General features: G+C 52.6%; 1 long non-coding RNA gene across 2 annotated transcripts; it reads left to right on the forward strand.

The window, feature by feature from the left end:
- The first annotated feature begins 1,891 nt into the window (after positions 1–1,891).
- LOC111775665 (uncharacterized) lies at positions 1,892–14,867 on the forward strand. 2 transcript variants are annotated; one of them, XR_011422981.1, is made up of 6 exons: positions 1,892–1,992; positions 2,312–2,553; positions 8,330–8,400; positions 10,374–10,487; positions 13,780–13,861; positions 14,000–14,867. It is a non-coding gene; the product is annotated as an uncharacterized lncRNA (long non-coding RNA). The 2 variants fall into 2 exon arrangements; XR_002811515.2 differs by lacking the exons at positions 1,892–1,992; positions 2,312–2,553 and having other exon boundaries at positions 5,885–8,400.
- Positions 14,868–15,374: the final 507 nt, after the last annotated feature.

Raw genomic sequence — 15,374 nt, forward strand, 5'->3', positions numbered from 1 at the left:
ATGACGTACTCGGAAAGAAGCGAGGTTGGTGTTTGCAAATATCAGGCTGCCACACCTTTTCACCCTGTTTTCTGGGTGCTCTGAGTACAGGCTGACTCACGGCCATAGCACCCTGGGGAGTTTTGTGCTCCTGGTGGTGTGTGGGGTGGAGCTGAGGGCGACAGCTTGGTTTCCTGAGGGTTAGTGCTCAGCCCCTTTTGGGAGGGTAGAGGAGTCAGAGTTCCTGGTTGCAAACAACAGAAAACAACCCTAGTGAACTACAGCTTGAAAAGAATTTTCTGGAAGAATGACGGGTGGCCCACAGAATCACAGGGTAGGCTGGAGAACCAGGAGTACCAACTGGGCAGCAACCCAGAAGGCTGGAAGGCAGCACCACAGGCAGGGACCCGTGAGGATGGGCCTGCTGACATCACAGCCATGGCTGCCCCTTGGTGCGGGCTACTGGGCCCCTGACACCGGAGGAGTGACGTCTCAATGGTCCCAGCTTGTGTGTGACCCTCAGTCACTGTTACAGTCGTAGGGAGGATGAGCCCAAGCTGAGTGCCCAAGCTCTCTCTGCGGGCCTCTGGGAGAGAGAGTCTGGCCCCACTGGGCTTCCATAGGGGAGCCCTGCCTCCTGCCCCTGCAGGGATTCGACCCCCCCCCATGGGTGTTTGGATGCTAAGCAACCAGAAACAACAAATGCCATACATCTTCCTTATTTCCCAGAATGTGCATTTGCCAAGAGGCAGTTTCAAACCTGCCTCATCTGGGCAGTCTGACACCTGGAGTGCAGCTTGTTTATGCCACTCGGAGAGCTTGCCAAACACGGTGCAGTCACGTAAACAGACCAAGTGCTTCCAGAGGATCCTTACACTGGTCTTCTTTCCATGGCTGGTGTAATAGCTAACCCTTGTGGAACAGTGTGAGGCTCTGAGCTCGGTGCTTTAATTCCAGCATCTCAGTGGGTCTTGTCCTTGAAGTTACTGCCATTTTTCCAAGGAGGAAAGTGAGGCTGGTGGTTTAGTAGCCTTCCCAAATTCATACGGATCTAAATGAACAGGGACTTGAACCCAGGCACCTGTCTCTGGAGCTTGGCTAGAAAGGGGCCTGGCTCTCTGTAACCCATTGAGACAGACAGGAACCTGTAAACACAGGATTGTGGATGTTATTCCAGTGAGCTCTGCAGGGGAAGCTAGGGCGGAGGAGAGACGAACAGAGAAGCTGAGCTAGAGGGTGGGGCATGGGGTCGCGAAGAAGGGCTCTGTGAAGTGCTTTCAAGTCATGACCCTGACGACAAGGCCTTAGCCAGACAGAGAACAAGGAGAAGGAGGGAGCGGCCAGTGCCAGGGGCCTGAGGCAGGAAGGAATTGAATGTTTTTGAGGGGAACTGTGCGGCTGGAAAAGGCTGTGCACCTGGAAGGGTGAGAGCTGGGAGTCTCTGGCTGGGAACCTCAAGGCCAGTTGGCTGGTGGTCACCTGGTTTCATCACCTCAACATTCCCTGGCCCCCGGAGCCCCTGCCTCTGCCCAGGTGCTGTCTCTGTTCCCACCAGCACCAAGGCCATCTTTTCCATGCGTGGTCAGACCACGGCCCGCCTCTGCTTCTCATCTCACTGAGTGCAAGCCCACGTCTTACCACGGTCTATGAAGCCCTCTGTGGTCTGACGCCTATGGCCTCCTTGCAACTGTCCCCTCCCTCACTGGGCTGCCACCATGCTGGCCTTTTGCTCTCTCTCAAGCCCTCCAGGCAAGCTCCTGCCTTTGGGCCTTGCTGTTCCCTCGGTCCAGAGTGTTCTCCCCCACATATCCTGGGTCTCCCATCATCCAGCAGGCTTGCCCGGGCATGTTCTCATAGTGAAGCAGAGGGCCGGAGCAGGCGGAAAGGCACCGCCCTCTGCTGTGTCTCCTCTGCTAACATCCTCCCGGCTAAAGTGAGTGGCTGGCTGAGCCCAGAGTCCCAGGAGGTGGGCACGACGACCCTGGATGGCACAGGCTGAGGAGGCAGGGAGGGGTGAGGACTGGGGCCCTGTGCGCTGACCGAGACCCCTGGACCTGAGCTCCATCCCACCCCTCCCTGGCCCAGGGCCCTGCTTCCTTCAAGGGTCACTCCTGCAGTCGTCATTCTATCTTCGTCCGACCAATATTTATTGAGCATTTGCAACATGGCAGACCCTGTTCTAGACATGGGGACACAGCAGCACATAAAGTGACAAAGTCCCTGCCCTTTGGGAGCTTACATTTTTTCTTTTTAAAAGATTTTATTTTTTTCCTTTTTCTCCTCAAAGCCCCCCAGTACATAGTTGTATATTCTTCGTTGTGGGTCCTTCTAGTTGTGGCACGTGGGATGCTGCCTCAGCGCGGTTTGATGAGCAGTGCCATGTCCACGCCCAGGATTCGAACCAACGAAACACTGGGCCGCCTGCAGCAGAGTGTGCGACTTAACCACTCCGCCATGGGGCCAGCCCCATGGGAGCTTACACTTTTGAGGCAATGACACCCAATAAACAGAGAAACAAAGGGCCGTGAAGGGCACTGGGAAGTCCGGAAAGTGCCACGAAGAAACGGGAAGCAGGTAAGGACTCTGTCCTCCATCGAGTGGTCAGGGAAGTCCTTCTGATGAAATGTTTGAGCCGAGACCTGAAGAAGCGAGAGGGAGTCATGTGGATACGTGGGAGGAAGGCTCCAGGTCAGGGCAACGGCAGGTACTGAGCTCTGGGGCCGGATCTGCTTGGTGTGCTTGAGGAACAGTGAGCAGCCGGTGGCTGGAACAGAGTGTGTGAAGCAGAGACAGGAAGGCAGTGAGGTGATGGAGATAAGCAGGGCCAGCCACGTGGGGCTTTGTGGGTCTGGTGACGACTCTGATTCTACTCCGCGTGTGAAGGGAGCTTTTGGAGGATGGTGAGCAGAGAGTGAGGCAATCCGAGTCATAGTTTCAGAAGGCCCCCCGGGGAGCGGGGGACCCCATTAGGAGCTTGTTGCAGTCAAGGAGAGAGTCAGTGGCAGTGATGGGGGCCATGGCAGGTGGTCGGAGTCAGGATATAGCTGGAAGTGAACCCAACAGGATCTGCCAAAGCACTGGAGGGAAGCGAGGCGGGAGTCTGGGCGGGCTGGCACTTTGGTCTGAACAAGTGGGTCATTGGAGTTGCTATTTGCTTAGATGGGAGTGCTGGCTAGGGTAGGGGCTCAGTTTTAGACATAAAAAGTCCTCTGGGAGGAGAGAGTCTTTGGGACCTGGACAGAGTGACTGGCGTCTGAGGGAGGCATGGGGGCTTGGGGAGCCCCACCGTCCACTGAGTGGGGGAAGCAAGAGGCCATCAGAGGGTCACTAGTCAGTTCATTCATTCCGCAAAAATTTATTGAGCACGAAGGATAAGTCAGACACTTTTCCACATTCTGGGGAAACAGCAGAGAAGAGAAACAATGTTGCCACTCTAACTTGGTACCTTACTTTCCCGTGGGGGAGATAGACAATGAGTAAGCAAACACATATAAAAATAAGACTATGTCACAGAAGGATGGGTGTTACAAGGAAACACTGGAGGGTGATGCAGAGTGACCAGAGGACTCACAGTTGGGCAGGATGGTCACCCAGGCAGCCCCAAGGACCAAACCCAGACTCCCAGGAGGACCCTGGTCCAGTTTGGCTTCTTTTTGTCCCCCAAAGTGGCTGCTGTGTCATGAGGAGGGTTGGGAAGAGGAGTGGACCTCCAGTGACCCTGAAGGGTCTCGGGAAGGGCTTTGTCCTAGAGGCGGGCTCCTGAGGCGGGCTGCCTCTGTGAGGCTGTCCTGGTTATCAAGCTCTGGGCATGAGGAATCTTGGACAGAACAGGTGGAAGTGGAGAGGTAAGGGGCCAGGGAAGCCAGGAGAGGAGCATGGCCATGTTCCCACAGAGTGAAGCCGCTCGGCCCACGGCAAATTCTTCTCGGAGTGTGTGGAAAGGAAGCTGCTTACTTTGTCCTGGTTCAAGAGTTTCTGCTATGCAAAGAATTTTCTTTGTGCTTCCTTGAGCTTTATCCTGCAAAGAATGGGGGAGTGGAGCAATGGGTCTTTGAAGGCTCATAAACTAAAGTTCCCATCTCAGTTGTGTCATTGCAGATGGGTAACCTCAGGTGATGTGTCTATGTCCTTGGGGACAGCAAGAAATTCATCCAGGGGAGCGGTTTAGGCCGACTAGATTTTGAAGAAGCTGCCTCAGACAATTGCATGCAAGCTTTGGGGGTGGTTGGAGTCATGGCAACAGGTTAGGAGGCTAATACCAGAGCCGCGGCAGGGTACAGAGAAGTCGCGGGAAGATTTGGGAAACATAAGTTCAAAGGCCCGTGGAGAGCGTGGGTCTCAAGGCTGAGGATGAGGAAGGTCATGGGCAAATCCTGGAGTTTCTAGTGGGGGCGGCTGAGTGAATGATGAACTGTGAGCTGAATTACAAACCACAGAAGGAGAAAAGATTTGGAGGAAAAGGGATCAAGTTCTGTTTGAGGACGTGAAGTGGAAGAAGTCTGGCACGTTGCTATAAATATGGATCTGGAGTTTAGGAGAGAACGCTGAGTCAGAAGCCACCAGGGCCTGCAGGGTGTTTGTGGCAGAGACTGGCCAAATGACAGCTCTGCCTGTTTCCTTGCCTTCCGGGGACACACTGAGGACACACTTCCCAGCCTCCCTTACAGTGGTGGGGCCACGTGGCTGAGTTCTGGCCGATGGAATGTGATGGCACTTCCAGGCCTGGCCCATCTACCCTCAGCCCTTGATCCCCCACAGCAGGGTTGGCAGACTTTTTATGTAAAGGGCCAGATAGTCACTCGTTTGGGCTTTGTGAGTCATATACTCTCTCCTGCAACTAACCTACTCTTCCATTGTCGCATGAGGACAGCCATAGCAATATGTAAACAAACGGGTCTGATGTGTCCCAAGAAACCTTTGTCTATGAAACAGGCCAAACCCTGATCTGCTCTGCTCTTTTCTACTTGATGGCTGGTTTCTGATGTCCAGGTTTCAGGTTCTGAGAAGCCATGTATTGATTCTGTTTTTGTTTTTGTTTTTTTGAGGAAGATTAGCCCTGAGCTGACTGCTGCCACTCCTCCTCTTTTTGCTGAGGAAGACTGGCCCTGAGCACACATCCATGCCCATCTTCCTCTACTTTATATGTGGGATGCCTGCCACAGCATGGCGTGCCAAGCATTGCCGTGTCCGCACCCGGGATCCGAACCGGCGAACCCCGGGCCACCAAAGCGGAACGTGCGCACTTAACCGCTGCACCACGGGCCGGCTCTGACACCATGTATTGAAAAAGGCTAAGCCTCAATCTGTCTGACTCATGCAGGACTGTGAGGAGCAGAGATCCCTAATCCCTCACAGGAAGTAAAAAATAAACTTTTAGTGTGTTTAGCAAATGAAATTTGCAGGTTTATCTCTTATACAGGTTAGTATTCCTTTAACTAAGACAGAAATTGGTCCTAGGAGTGGGGTGTTACCATAATGAAAATCGACAATGTTTGGCATTGGTTCGTAGCTGGGGGGCAGGTGAGGAGGAAACCATTGTCGAGGTCTGGAAATATGGAGGCCCGTGCTCTGTAAGGGTGACACATTTAGTAGAACAGTTGCCTGAGACCAGCAGGCCAGCTGTCCTCTGAGCCTGTCACTCCTCGGGAAGAGGTTGTAAAACAGATTGTCATAACGAGCCTCGGTTGTTACAGGCAGCAGTTAGCAAAGTATTAGAAGAATATGATGAGTCCAGACAAGAATTGGCTGATTTGCAAGCAAAACTAAAATGAAATAGAAAGATTCCAGAAGTTTGGGGCTCTGGTTGGGAAAATTGACTGCTTCTAGACGCCAAACAGAGGGAAATCACATTTAACAAGCCTTTCAAGCGGCAGAGGCCAGTAGGCCTGAGCCTTGTGCCAGGTCAGAGTGAGCCAGCGTTCCGCTCCCGGGCCCAGCCTCAGGATCCCGCCTCAAGATCCCCATCAGTACAGGGAGAGAGAGAACGGCCTGAGGCTGCAAGCAAAACAATCAGTCTGGAGAACTATGTCTCAAAATGAATTTTGCATGTGGTCACTGGCACCTGAAACTGACTGGAAGGAAAGAGATGAGGAGCCTTTTTAGGTTTTGAGGGAACTGTGTTGTCAGATAAAGCCAGAAGCCTGAACTAAAAAAAAAAAGGCTTTGACCCTTTGGGCCTTAAAACCACTTCAGGCCTCAAAACTTCTACCAGCGGGAGCTGTAGACAGCAAAAGATTAGCAGCGCCCGAGGAGGGTGTATGCCCAATATCTGCTTCAAATGAGGCCTTGGATCAAAATGGCGAGAGGAACCCCTGAGCCGGCAGCCACAGAGGACAGGACGGGGCATTCCCCCAAGAGCAGAACCCCCGGCAGGGGCTTTCCCAGCTGCCCAGCAAGATTTCACAATTGCTGGGGTCAGAGTCTGCTTTGCATCTTCCGTTCTTCTTCTGATTGGGATATGGTATTGTGGTTATGCTGTCTGAGTCCTAACACTGAATAGCGAGTGTGTGTGTGTGTGTGTGTGTGTGTGTGGTGGGGGCAGGGGGAGGGAAGGACACAGATAACTTGTTCTTACAGTGCATTGGTTTCCAGATCACAAGGAACCACATGGGACCTGGAGAGAGAACCGTGCCTCTCCTGGAGGTCCCCAGCCTGTGGCGGAGGTCTCAGGAGACAGTGAGGGCACAGGACTTGGCTGTCTCTTTGGGGAGCGATGAGTGCGTGCCATGTGTGAGGGGAAGAGTGAAATGGCTCTCCAGTGACCAGATGGACAGCCTGTGTCAGGGACTAGTCAGCTGCTTACCCGCCCTGACCCATCTGCTGCCGGGTGTACCATTAGACCATGTCTCCTGCCTGCCTTGCAGTTGGATGTGGCCACAGGTGGTGTTATGGACTGAATGTTAGTGTCCCTTCAAAATTCGTATGTGAAGATCCTAGCCCCCAATGGGATGGTATCAGGAGGTGGGACCTTAGGGAGGTGGCTAGGTCATGAGGGTGGAGTCCTCGTGAGTGGGATTAGTGCCCTTGTAAAAGGGACCCCAGAGAGCTCCCTCGCTCCTTCCGTCATGTGAGGACACAGTGAGAAGAGCTGTCTGTGAACCAGGAAGTGGGCTCTCACCAGACACTGAATCTGCCGGTGCCTTGATCTTGGACTTGCCAGACTCCAGAACTGTGAGAAATAAATGTCTGCTGTTTATAAGCCACTCAGTCTATAGCATTCCCTTACAGCTGCCCGAATGGACTAAGACAGGCGGAGTTCTGGCCAATGGAGGGTGAGTGAAAGTGATGTAGTGTCTACCACAAAAACCTGTAACACCTCCCTCACGAGTCTCCATGTTCTCACGCCGTCAGGCTGCTGGCTGGATGCAGATGCCCCAGGCCATTGTGGAAGCCAGTTACAGATGGCAGGGGCTCATCCCTTGAGGACTTTGTGGAACACCAGTTGGATTTTATATGAAGAAAGACACTATTACATTAAGCCACTGAAACCTTGGGTTTGCATATCAGAGCAGCTGGTGTCACCTTCACTAAAGTGGAATAGAAGCTGTGGGAGCAGAGGGACCAGAGCTGGGAGAGGGGTGGCGTGAGGCGGAAAGAGACCCAGGTGGGACCCGGGGAACACCAACGCTTAAAAGGTGGGTGAAGGGGAGTTGGCAGCAAAGGGGGCTGAGAAGGAGTTAGGAGGAGAGTGAGGGTAGAGGGGTGGGTAGAGAAGGAATGCTAGGACCCTATTTCACAAACGACCCTGGGTCAGGCAGGAGGTACAAGGATGCACCCGAGTGAGTCCCTCTTCTCCAAGGGCATGGAAGACGGGCCACCACAGTACCACACGGTAATGCAACTCAGAGCAAGACGTAAGGTGAGTGGAAACCCAGGAAAGATGCTCAGCCCAAAGCGGGCAGTGTGCCCGGCGCTCTGAGCAAGGGGATTGACCCAGAGGTCTTGAATTCTGGTGTAATGGACCCCTCAGAATCAGACAAAAGCTAAGGACGCTCTCCTCAGAGCAATGCATGCATTCCGAAGTACGAAGAGTCAGGACTCCAATGTATCTTTTTGGGGAACACAGTTCACCCCATACATGCTGTGAGCGAATTTGCTTTTCCCTAACAACACCCACCCTGAACACCCTCTGGACTGTGGCGTCCTCCCCAGAGCCCCCGGCAACTGCAGACCTGGCCAAGCAGGGAACTGTGGGTGCTTTCACAGCCCAGGACTGGGCATGACTCCCCTCCAGGACGATGTTGTGAGTGAGAATGTGCTGGTAATGTACAGCATGCAGCTTAGAGTGCTGTGCTTGCTGCTCACCAGCCTGTAATTTCCCCCAACCTCAGCAAGGATGTCTTGGTGGCAGGGGCTGCTGAATTCCATCCCAGGAACGTGCGGAAGGAGGTGGCTCTGGTGCTCTGCTTTTGAGAGAAGAAGGTAAGGAGGGAGCCATGGTTTGTGGCCTGAGCTTCCTGACCAACAGTCCCTAGCCAGTCTGGCTTGCCCTGGGGAGGCTGCGGGGGAGCAGGGTGGGGAAGGAGGGTGCAGCCCCTTCAGCTCCAGGCGGGTTCTAGCAGGAGGACCTAAGACAGGCACTGGGTCTCCTCAGGGCCACCTCAGGGCCCAGTTAGGCTTGATAATTAATTCACCACCATTATCATATACCAGATGCAGTCTGGATGGGGACAAAAGCAAAGTGACAACAAGGAGAAATGCTCTGGATAAAAACATTCACAGGAGGGAGGGCCCGTGGGAGGAGAGGCAGGGAGCTGTCATCTGGGATGACATTGAGGGGTGAGTGGGGTTCTTCTGCAAGTTAGAAGAATGGAGACCTGGGAAATCTGGGGCCCTTCAAGGATGCCAATCACTCGGCAGGGCTGGAAGAGCCAAGGTGAGGGGCAGGGCTGAGGACAGGGCGGAGGAGGCAGGCAGGGCCTGATGGCACAGAGTCTTGGGCCCAGGAGTCTGTGTTGAATCCTCTAAGCAATGGCAGGGCCTTGATGGGTCTTAAGCAGCATAAAGCCTTGGTTCAGTCCATGAATTCAACCATCCCGGCTGCAGCAGGCAGGCTGCTGGGCACTGGGAATGATGTGGGAGTCAGGGCATGTCGGTGGCCATCTACCCCTTGGGAGGGGGTGTGTTCATCTGGGGAGATGCAGCGAGAAGGGAGAAGCCTGAGCCCGTGTCTTTAGGAGTGCAGTGCAGAAGGGGAAGGGAGAGGGGGAGGAGGGCTGCGGGTAGGGCCCTCAGCCGTGTCTCTGGCTGGGCAGGAGCCGCGGCTGCTTGGCGACTGTTCGCTCTGGGCAGAGGCCCGCGTGGACAGTTGCCTCCACGTTCTAAGGTGCCATACTGTAGCAGCAAAGAGTCCCCTGGTATAACGGCCACCACCACTGATGGCCCACTGCGTGCCCAGCACTGTGCTCCAGCTTTGTGTGCCCGATCTCACGGGTCTCTCCGAATCCCCCCTGGGATATTACTCCTCCCATTTTGCTGAGGTTCGCAGAGGTGAGCGACTTGAGCAAAGAAACCCTGCTAGTGAGTGGCAGAGAAGGGGTTTGAAGTCAGGACTGCCTGTAGCCCAAGCTGCATCCCACTGTTGCCCCGACTCCTGAAGGATGTGCTGAGAAGCTCTCTTTGGTCACTGGTTGTTGGGTAGTGAGTGGTTGTTGGGTGACAATGCTTGTCCTATCGGCATAGGAACTGGGACTTCAGGTGGCTGGATCATTCATGGAGAGAAAGCTTCTGCCGAGCGAGTGGCAGTGGCCGGAGTTGGCAGAGTTGGTGGAAGGTGCCATCTTCACGAGGGGCCACGGCTGTCAGGGTCCTGGGATATCCATGGAGGCAGTGGAGTGTGGGTGGGGGGCTTATCTGAAAATCTTTGGCCACGCTACCCTACAGGGGCTGTCAGTCCTCGGTCAGGGTCAAGGGTCCCAAGTGGTAGACCTGGAGCTATGTGAAGATTGGAGCATCCAGAATTGGGGAGGGCGATTCAGAATTGCCCTCTGATGAGTAAGCACTGAGGAGGCAGCCTTCCCTGAAGGCTGGGATGGTGGTGGTACAACCTGTGGAAATTATAGTCTGGTGCTCCCAGAGCCACCGCCGTGTAGGCTGCCAGGCTGGCTCTGGAATTCAGAAGCATGGACACTGCACACAGGTGACCCTCACATCCGTGACCGCCACAGTTGGACGGTGTGACAAGGATTGCTAGCTGCTCTCCAAACTGGTGTCCTCTTTATTCTGGGCACGTAGCTAGACTGCATTGTCAGCTTCCCTTGCAGTTAGATGTGGCCATGAGTCTCAGCCCACGAGATGTGACCATTTTTCTAGGCCTGCTGTAACCATAAAAGGCTCGCTCACTTTCCTGGTCCTTTGTGCCCTCTCCCCTTTCGTTACTGGATGTCAACACCAAGGAGGTCTCAGAAGCCATGTGTTGAAGATGACAGAGTCTGCATTTGAAGAACTGTGTGGCCAAGAGCTCCACCCCCACCTGCCAGAACTGGACCTGCCGGGGACTGTCAATATGAGTGAGAAATAAACTCAACTGTGTTTATGCCATTATTATTCTTGGACTTGTTGCAGCATTAACTTACCCTGATAATACAGAGAACCACAAAGCTTGCAGGCCACAGGATCTCTCAGCTGCCGTCTCCAGTTAGTCTGACACCTGTTCAGCAGTTTCAGCTCCCGGCCTGTATCAGACGTGGAACCTGAACTTCTTGGAGAACAGTGCCCATTTCGCTAGGCACAAACCAAGTCACTTTCCTCAGATGACCAGGCTGTGGTGGCCTGATGTCCCATCTTGGGGAGCTAGGTCCCTGTAAAGTGCTTTGTCCACCCTTGAAGCTGGCCTACTTGCTCCTACCTGGGATGTTGACCTCAGCTAGGACCACCTTTCTCCAAAGAGGTGGTACCCCTGTGTTTGAAGCCTGTTGTGATCTTACGTCCCTGCCAATGCACAAAAGACACCACCCTAGGCGAGGCTGGCTCAGAGAACACCAAGGAGGGCAGACAGGAATGGGTTTCTCAGCTGCTGGCGGCCTGTGGCTGCCACTTAAGGCTGGACATCCCTCCTTCTTGAGGAGGCTGGCTGCTGCGGTGGCAGGGGCTCGAAAATGATTATGAAGGCTCTCTCGTCTCTGGGGAAGCCTAGAAATGTTGGGTATCTTTGACACAAGGGCCACTCAAATCAGTTAAAACAAAACAAGGGGGCTCTATTGGAAAGACACTGAGGAAAGCCCCAGAGAGTGGCAGCAACGGGGGTGTCTCTGAAGACCTCGGAAGCTGGAGTCAGGGAGGCGACGCCCCCGCTTCCATGCCTTCAGCAGCTCCAGGCTGTGTCCTCCAGCCCCATCACCTAGAGGTGACAGCCTTGGCAGAGAAGCCTCAGGGAGGTTCTGATGGGTCTGGCTTGGCAATCACCAGAGCCAGGAGAAGGGCTGTAGCCTGGGGCAGAGTCTGAGTGGAAGAAATAAAGCTTTGCTTTCATTAAAATTCAGAAACAGCCAGAAGCACCTTTATTCTAAAACGGTATCTGCAGAGAAGAATAGCAGCCTGAATTACTTCTCTGCTGGGTCTTTCTTAGTATGTGAAACAAAGGAATCTGGGTTAGATGGAAAAAACAAAGAAGGGCAGGAATCTAGCGAGTTTGCTGAGCTTGTTTACGCCTGAAGTGATCGGCGATAGACGTAATTCCTGAACCATCATTGCATCCTGTACCACCCGTGTTTTATGATTTCACTCAGTTGTCTAAGATGTGTTTTACAAGCTTAATATTTATAATGCTGGTGATGGTGATGATAATGACAAAATATATTTTATTGCTTCTAAGTTCCAGGCACAGTTCTTAAGTGATTGATAATTCTTAAATCCTCAAAATATTCCTATGGAGTAAGTATTATCATCCCATTTTACAGATGAGGAAACTGAGGCACAGAGATATTAAGGCTTATCTTTTACATGGGAAAGACAGACTGTTTGGAAAAAAATGACAAGAAAATTTCATCTTTTTATATGGAGTGGCTGGACGACACTCAGAGAAAATCTCTAATGACAAAGGCCAGAGAAGAATCTAATTTAATTGTACTTGGGACGTTTGCCTGATGAGTCAGATAATCAGGGCTCTGTGGAGTCCATGAGTTCATTAATATTCTTCAGCTTTTCTCATTAGCGTGAAGTAACCACACTATTTTAATAACCACAATACTTCTTTTTTGGGGCCAAGGAAATTGTTCCGTTTTAAAGAAGACTGAACAAAAGAGATTTCTATAATTGTCATTCTGCATTTCTTACCTCCAAAGGGAAGACGTGTACTTTCTGATTTCACAATTTGTTACGAGGAGGTGGTGGAGAAGGTAGCAGATCAGATGTAGATGGTGGCACCTGGTGGGGAATCCACCTTGGAAGTGTCAGAGCCCAGTTCCACGCCGGAGGAGCCCTGGTTAGACATGCCAGGGCCCGGGAGGTCTGCACTGGGAAACACAGGCCTTGGCATAGGCTGGCTCAGAGGCCGTGCTGCCCGGCCAGTGACTCCTTCAAGGTGACATTGGGCAGTACACAAAGATGTCCTCCAGGTGGATGGTGACCCCTTGCAGGATCCCATTTGTCACCCATTAAATGACATGGGGGATGGTGGGGGCATCCCATAGCTGAGGGTTGATGACCAGGTAGCAAGCTATCCAAAAAGTAACTGGGAAACTTTCTTGCATTCTTGACCTCCGGGCTGTGCATGCCCCTGAGGCCCTGTTTTATGAAGATCATCCTGACAGTTCAAAGTTCAATGAAAACACCTAGGATCCCACAGAGTCACTCCATCGAGGCGGTGGTAGTCTGGGCGGAGGTGGAGCTCCCCGTTTTCTCCACTTCAGAGAACACCAGGCCTTGTGGTGGCAGAGGGCTGATGATGCCACAGTCAGGATTCTTTGGGTTGAAATCCAATATGACATAGTTTAGGCAGAAAGAGGAATTTACTGGAATCAACCAACAAACTGTAGGAAATCCCACACAGCGGCTTCCAGGACCCGCAGCCCAGTGGGACTCTCTTCTCTCAGCTCTACTTCTCTCTCCCCCTGTGGTTTGTTCTCTCCCCCTGCAGACTTGGCTCCTCCACTCATGGGAAACACCAAGAGTGGCGGTGCCCTGTAACAGTTAGGACTCTAGGATGGCAAGGCAGTCCCACTAGGACCACAGGGTTGGAGGAAGGGAAGAGGCAGTCCCCGAGAGAAGGCAGACCAACAGGTGGTTGTGCCGTTCACCAAGGAACCTGGTTTGCCAGGGCCACATTCTCTCTCCACGTCGGATTAAGGTCAAGCCCTGTTCGATTTGGCACAGAAGTTCCTGAACCGACAGGCAGCGCTGCTGCCCCATTCAGGAGTGACAGATGCAGGGTCTAGGGGGGCTCTGAGGTTCCAGTTGGGAACAGCCACAAGTAGAAAATAACCTACATGTCCACCAACTGATGAGAGGATAAACAAAATGTCCTACATATGCACAACAGAATACCGTCCAGGCATAAACAGGAATGAGGTACTGATACGTGCTACAACATGGATGAACCTTGAAAACATTGTGCTATGAAAGAAGCCAGACACAAAAGGCCAACATCGTATGATTCCTTTTATAGGAAATATCCAGAGTAGGCCAATGTGTAGAGAGAGACAGCAGACTAGTGGTTGCCAGGGCCTGGGGGAGGGAGGTGCGGGGAGTGGCTAGAACTAGGTAATGATGCTGGTTGCACAACATTGTGAATGTACTTGATGCCACTGATTTGTAAATCTTTCAATGGTTAAAATGGTAAAATTGATGTTATGTGTATTTCAGCACGATAAGAATAGCAAGAATAACATAGGCTGACTTCAGACAAACATGTCGGGGCTTGAAGCACCGAGACTCCAGTGAGGGGGTGAGTAGGTCCCCACATGGATCCCCTGCCTGGGGAAGGTGAGGCACCCACAGAACACAGGCCACGGGCCCATCTCGGGGTGATCGGGGGGTGGGGATACTGGAGTGTCATTTGACTGAGCCCTCATGTTTCCGGAAGGCCTCCCACAGAGCTTTTGGATGTCCCTCTAAGCAAGCTTGTCCACGCAGAAGCAGAGAGGCACTGGCTGGACAGGAGTGTTCTCTCACAGCCTTGAATTGATGCTCTGCCCCTGGATCACAGCACCTGTGTGAGTTAATAATGTTTACTAATCCTGTCGTTATCTGTGCATAGCACTGTTCTGGTGTAAATATTTTTAAAAGATTTAAATCTGTAGATTACCAGTATGTGGTGAGTTGAATAACGGTTCCCAAAGAAATCAGGCTCTAATCCCTTGAAACCTGTAAATGTTACCTTATCTGGCCCCAAATGTGATTAAGCTAAGGATTTTGAGATGGGGGGATTATTCTGGATTATCTGGGTGGGCCCTAAATGCCACCACAAGGACTCCTATGAGAGGGAGGCAGCGGGGGACATTACCGCAGAAGAGGAGAAGGCCACGCGGCCACAGAGGCGGAGACTGGCGTGATGCAGCCAGGGAGCTAGAAGCTGACATACGCCGGACAAGGCAGGAAGGGACTCGCCCCTGGAGCCTCACCCAGCGAAAACTGATTTCAGACTTGCGGCCTCCAGAGTGAGAGAGAATACATTTCAGCTGTTTGAAGGCACCACACCTGCGGTGGCTTGTTACAGCAGCCACAGGAAACTAAAGCACAGTGACACACGGTTGTCATTAAACTGTAATCAGGATAATATTGTCTTACCGAAAATGCAAAATTAATGTGATTTTGCTGCAAGGTTCTGACATTTTGCATCACTTGAAACTACATCAATCTTTTTAGTCTTTTGGGCAGAGAAATAAAATATTTCATCACTTGCATGGGTACGCATCAGAAGTACTAACTTAATAAAAAGAACGTGTAGAATATGCCACAGTTTTAGAAATCCTATTTTGATATTTCTTGATTTTTAAAAAAACTGACTGGGAGCCTCAGAGAAAGGAGGTGGCCTTGGCCTCTGAGAGGCCCTCGCTGGTCAGTACCATGTGCTCCCACCCCCTGGGGATCCAGTTGACACTGGTGCACTGATGACCATCGCTGGGTGTCCTGTGCACCAAGAGGGATGATCCCACAGGGCCTGGCCGGGTTCCCGTCTCACACGCCTGAGTCTCCAGCTGCCGAGATTCCATCTGTTGCCTGCGCGGCCAGGGCCCTGCAGAGCCACCAGGGGATATCCTGCACACGCAAGAGTGGGAACCTCTGCCTCAGGACTGGGAGGGAGAGGTGCCTAAACTTTGAGGACTCCAGCTGATTCACACGCCCAGAGAGGCTTCCCGGCGAATGACAGCCTGTGTATCAGGCCAGGAGAGGGGCCCGGGCTGGGATGGTGAGACTCGGCACCGCTCTTTCAGTTCACTGGATCCCTTTTCTCAGCC

This window comes from Equus caballus, chromosome 11, assembly GCF_041296265.1.
Source record: "Equus caballus isolate H_3958 breed thoroughbred chromosome 11, TB-T2T, whole genome shotgun sequence".
In the NCBI taxonomy this organism is placed as follows: Eukaryota; Metazoa; Chordata; class Mammalia; order Perissodactyla; family Equidae; genus Equus; species Equus caballus.